Genomic DNA, 6,550 nt, shown 5'->3' on the forward strand with positions numbered 1-6,550 from the left:
ATTAAAGACTTTTAAAAATCAAAAGGAAAACAGGGTTAAGAACTGATTTTATTTTTGTTTTCCCATAATTCATGCTTCTAACTCTGGAACTGGATGCACAAATTTTTATTAAGCGTGACTGATCTAATACAATTCATAAGTGATCTCTTGTGACAATTGAATAGTGAAAAAATTTCTCAACTCCAGGGATCCAAGCTTTGCTTTAAGTTGTATTGTTGTATTTGTTTCTCAGCAGCTCCTTCATTACCTAATCACTTAAGAGGGTCAAAGTTCTGTCTTTTGAAGATTAATGAGAAGGGAAGAAAGAAAGTAGCTAATACTTAACATTACCTACTATGTGCTGGGAACCCCAAGCATATCTTATTTAATCCTCACAGTGACTTTACAATGAAGTAGTATTATCACATTTTACAGTTGAAGAAGCTGAGCCACAGTGAAGTGAACTGTTAGCTCACTGTGTTTGGCATGCTGTACACATGTTGGATTTTTAATCTTCTCAATAGTGCTATAAAGAAGGAATCATTATCTCCATTTTGTAGACAAAAAATGTGGTTGATATAGGTGGTTAAAATGTCCAGTTTTTACCTATTTGAGTCTCAGTTACATAAAAGGGTTTCTCAGTCTTTACAGTATTAACATTTTGGACTGAATAATTATCCATTGTGGAGGCTGTCTTACATTGTAGGATGTTTAGCAGCATCCCTGACCCCTACCAGGTACTAAATTACATTCCCAAAGAACTGTCCCTACCCCCTGACAACAAAAGGCATTGCCCCTTAAGGGATATCTGACAATATCACCCTGGAGTAAGAGCATGTGTGCATAGGAATAGCCATTGCAAGTAAATGACAATCTCGGGATTTTAATGGAGAACCAAAAAACTACAAATCCCTCAATTGTTTAAATAATTACTAATAAATAGTAATAATAACTGACATTTATTTAGTGCACAATTACAAGGTGGATATTATTACTCCTTTTTCACAGTTGGGGAAAACGAGGCACAGAAAGGTTGAATCATTTCCATAAGGTCGAAGGCCTGTAAGTGGTGATTTTTAACTCAAGTAGTATGAGGTCAACCTATCCTTTATAGATCCCATTTCCTCACCCTCATATGGCAGATACACTTGGTGACCTACCCAGGAGCCATTCCCATCCCCTTCTGCCTTGTAGGAAGAGCCAGCATTCTGTCAGAGGGGCTGCCAATATCCCATGCTAGATTTGCTTTTCCTCACAGCTCTGCTGTATCTAACCCATCCAGAGTAATGGGCTTGATCTGAGTTGATGGTATGATTGCTGGTGGTGGAGATTCTGGAAATGTTTTCTTCTTAGTTAAAAGACAGATGTCCTAAGTGAGTCCTCTCCTTTCCCTACCATTTGAACCCTGAGATATGGCTTCTTTTATGATCTGGACAGCAAAGGCAGAGTGTGAAAGCCAGGGCTTTAAAGACTGGAGGCAGAATAGTATCACTTAGAACTGAACCGAGTCTGGGACTACCTACCTCCAAATGTCTATTTTGAGCAATAATAACACCTATGATTAAGCCACTTTCAATTGGACATTATCTCACTTGCAGCTGAAATCACCTTTAACATACATGCTCCCGAGAAGCAAACCCTTTGTTTAATCTCTTACCTGTTTTTTGGAACTCTGGTGCAGAAAGTTTATTCATATTCCTCAGTTCCTGACACATGACCTCCTCTTGCGATAGCTGTGCATTTATCTCTTTTTAATCGCTATTTCCCACTCTCATTCCACAGCAACAACTCTGAGGGGTTTGATGTATATTTCTTATAGGTATGTATTTATGTCAAATGGTGTTTTATTTGCAGGTATCACTAATTTGTATTATAAAAATAAGATGAGTAATAACTAGTATTAGAGAGCATTTACTAAGTCCCAGGCATGTAGCTAAGTGCTTTTCATTCATTGACTCATTTAATGCTCACAAAATCTCTTGTAAGATAGGCATTATCCAAACCTTACAGTTGGTCATGCACATCCTCCACATGGACTCCTAGATGGCCCCCAGTTTCTGCCATCAAAGACAAAGGAACACTGAACATCCTTATTCATGTTCACTAACAGACCCTTGTCTATAGGATACACAGAAAACTATATATCCAGGAGAACTGCATGTTTACAGTGAACATATGCTACTTACTTTGCATAAAGTATTTAAGCTGATTGGCTACACTAGACTTCATGACCACCAAACATGCATGAAGGTTCTTACATGCCCACATCCTTGCCAACATTTGGCAGTATCTAGTATTGTAATTTTTGTCCAACTATTAAGACTAAAATAACATCTCATTATATTTACATTTCAAATTTTCTAATTACTAATAAATTTGAGCATCTTCCTATGATTTATTTATTTATTTTATTTTTGGCTGCGCTCGGGGTCTTTGCTGCCACACGTGGGCTTTCTCTAGTTGCCGTGAATGGGGACTACTGTTCGTTGCGGTGCTTGGGCTTCTCATTGCGGTGGCTTCTCTTAGGGGCTCTAGGCTCGCCGGCTTCAGTAGTTGTGGCTCGTGGGCTCTAGAGCACAGGCTCAGTAGTTGTGGCGCAAGGGCTTAGTTGCTCCGCGGCACATAGGATCGTCCCGGACCAGGAATTGAACCCATGTCCCCTGCATTGGCAGGCGGATTCTTAACCACTGCGCCACCAGGGAAGTCCCTCTTCCTATGATTTATAATGTTATTTCTCCTTAAGACTTTATTACTTAGACTATAACCCAGAATATCCCCCTTTTATTCAAGATGGACACCATTTTCATTCTACACAATGATCAAGTAGGAAGATGCTTTCCCATTATAAATATCATAGCTTATTTGTGAGCAATCAATAGATAAGAGAGACTTGATGGTAAGAAAAATCACAATATAAAGATAACTCTCCTTTTGTTTTATTGGTTTGGGACATTAAATAGAAAATACAGAAAAGGGAACAGGTATTTCATTAGTGGGGAGATGTGCTAAGATTCTTCAGATCATTGTTGTAGTTAAGATCTTTTAGTCATTTGAGTTTCATTTATTTCTCCACTCCTATTTGAAGGTCTACTCTATAACCTGCATGGGGTGTGGGAGAGCCCATGCCCTCAAACTGTTCAGCCTGGCATAATTATAATGCAATAAGATAAGATAATGAGCCACGAGCTGGGACATCTAACCCAGCTGGAAGACTGGAGTTTGGAGGTATTCTTGAGAGAATCATGCTTCATTTTGTTGCTTCATCCTGTGTTTAATTAAAAATAAGCAAGTACCCTTAATTCTACTTCCTTATCCCTGCCTATGAAAATATATACACAATCTATTTCATTATTGTCATTGACAACTGAAAAAATTATAAATGCAAGAGACCAGCCAGGTTTTTGTAAGAAGCTACAGGAAGCTCAGTGTTTCTGGGGCACAGAGTGGGAAACAAGTAGAGTGAGAGGAGACAGAGATGGGTAGAGCTTTGCGTATCATGTAAACTCTACTGTAAAGCTGATGGGAAGCCAGTGAAAGGTTTAAAGGTTTAAGAGGGAAGGGATTTGGTCAAAAGTCTATGGATGATTTTCTTCATGTATTCCTTCTTTCATCTATTTAGTCATAATTTATTACATGTCAACTCCACCATGAGGACCAAAAAACTGTTGGAACTAATCAACAATTCGATAAGATTTCAGGATATAAAATCAACACAATACAGGACTAGAGTGATTTGATAATATTAAGAAAAGTACTTGATAGATTCTCTAATATGTATCATACTTAGAAGTAAATTCCTAAGAAATACAAAAACAAAATGGCAAAAAACTAGAAGCATAAATAGTAAATTCCTTTTTGTAATTTTGCTGCATGGAAGGTCTTATTTGTTTTTATCAATTTATTTAGTTTAAATAGATAATAAATTAACATTATTCCTAATTTTAACCACATACAAGGGCATACATTGAAAATTTTTTTTTCCTCTTACACACAGTCTAATTCTCTTTCCCATAAACAACCAGGGTTAATGCTTTTTTGCATAACTTTCCAAATGCATTATATGTAAACATAAGTAAAAATGTGCAGTTGTATTTCCCACTTTTATAGAAATAGAAGCATATTATTCACACTGTTTTGATGGTTTTCTCCCATTTAATTTGCCACAGGAATGAAAATAGCTAACACTACATAGCATGAATCTATATGTCAGGTCCTATTCTAAGCCCTTTTCAAGTATTTATTCATATAACCCTCATAATAATCCCACGAGGAGAGCAATATTGTTATCTTCATTTTTTTAAATAAGAAAAATGATGTGCAGAGAGATTATATTTTCCTTGTTTAATATCCAGCTTCAAAGTCCAAGCTTTTAAAAATGTTGCTTTAAGGTCTTGTTAGCACTCCATATTAGTATATAAAGAGCTTTCTCCTTTTCTGTGGCTATGAAGTTTTACATTAGATGGATGTACCATATCTATTAATCTGGCTGATGCTATGTCTAGCTTCTGTTATTTTAAAAAAATGCTGTAATGCATATACTTGTAGATACCTCTCTTAGCATTAGCTTAAAATGCAAAATAAATTTGCTGGAGTAGAATTACTAGGTAAAAGAGCAAGAGTATTTGCAGTTTAGACAGATAAATATTTGCCAACTTGCCCTCCATTTTGGGTTGCATCAATGTATAGTCATACCACCAATGGAAAGAAAAAATGGAAGGATTTAAAACCTAATTAGCATTACACTTTTCCTTCCCTTCATTGGATAACTCATAATTTTAAAATGTTGCCTATTGTATTTTTTTCAGTTGAGGTTAGAGGATATGTGAAGGATATATCTGTGTCTTCCCGCTGTATTTTCCCCTCCCAATCTACTGCTACCCCATTCCCCACTCACGTCCTATAATTCACATTTTTAAAGCAGGTTTTTATTTTTAAATTATTCTTACTGCACCCTTTTATTCAGGGTGGAAGAGGAAGAGCACTTTGAAGTCAATACACATTGCTACTTTAGTAAAAGCCTACACTCATTGAAGAGATTGATATTTATGGAAAAGATAATCCTTCTGAGAGAGACTAGGAACAAATGGCTCTTTGCTGCAATAAGGAGAGGAGAGTGCCACTGAGGGCATCAGATTGGAGGGAAAGACACACAGGCTCCTTGGTGGCAGCTCTTTGATAAGATGGCAAGGTTTTAGAGGCAATGAATACACAATGGTCAAGGAGAGGTGGAGCTGGGGCACAGGGGGACCTGGCAGCCCCAAAGAATCCTATGACTCAAATATGGTTCATAAAGGGCCCAGGCAGCAGTGTTGAAGTGACATAGATTGGAACGATCTCTATCTTGAGAGTCTCCAGTGAGGACTGGTAACTACCAAAAAGAGGGAATTCTCCAAAATGTTCATTCTCTATTAGACCCCAGGACATTTTTCAGATTTTGGGAGGAATTCAGGTCCCAGTAATGACAAAAACGTTAACTTGCATTTGTTTAGTGGAATGTAGGGGGAACTCAGAGTCATTCCATGAAGCTGTTTCATACCTAAAAGGTAAGAAAACTTACTAAAAGTAGATGTTATTACTCTATTTTTCTCTGCAACTGGCTATTGGAGTTCTCTGCCAACAGAAAACTGTGCATGCACATCTAATGAAAAAAACACTGTACCTAGCATCAATTAATTATTAGATTGGTGAAAAGGGCACAGTAGAGAATGGTTCTATTTGGAAATTATGTTCAGAGGTCAATAATTTTAATGAATAACATAAGAATCCTATTTCCTGATTGTGATATTGCTTTCTTTATCTATAGGATCCAAGTTGTGTTTGCACTGAGGATATAAGCTTTGTCCTTTGGGGACAGTGACACAGTGAAGATCTTTCTTTGCTTTAGGATATTGTTCTTTTATTACCCAAAGAGTATTCACCAAGCTAGTAAAGATTTTCTTGAAGATGTGGGAAGAACGTGTAGATATTGGGTCATTTCAAATGTCTCAGCAGTTAATGTGATTATGAAACCCCAGGACAGGTTCCAGGGAAATCCATATGAATTTTGTTTTCATCAACCAATAGCTGTCTCAGGAAGATAATTCATCTCCTCTTTGCTTAGTGTCTTAGGTCTGTCTTTAAAAAGGCATACTATCTAGTGAAATTGGAATTACTTTTGTCCTATTCAATCTTGGTTCAATTTTATCAGTAAGTGCTTTGGGATATCTGGTGAAAAAAACAACTACTTATTTCTTGAAAGATGCTGTAAATAGATTATTTTTAGTTGGTAAACAAAATGCAATATGTCTAAAGCACTATAAAAAGCAGAATTCCATTTAGCTGGAAGATATTAATTGAGAAAATATGTATTTTTCTAAAACACAACTAAAAAATGTTCATCTGTGAATACCTAAGTACTTTCTAGAGATGGCCAAGTTGCTGTATTTGAAAATCTTTATAGAATAACAAAAAGACAACTAAATGGCTTCCAGAATTGATTTCTGCTCCTTTTATTTTTCTGCATTAACATTTTTGGGGTATCTGCTTGTCAAATCCCCACACACATGATAGCTCAGAGCAAGCATGGAAGACA

This window comes from Eschrichtius robustus, chromosome 7 (genome assembly GCF_028021215.1).
Source record: "Eschrichtius robustus isolate mEscRob2 chromosome 7, mEscRob2.pri, whole genome shotgun sequence".
In the NCBI taxonomy this organism is placed as follows: Eukaryota; Metazoa; Chordata; class Mammalia; order Artiodactyla; family Eschrichtiidae; genus Eschrichtius; species Eschrichtius robustus.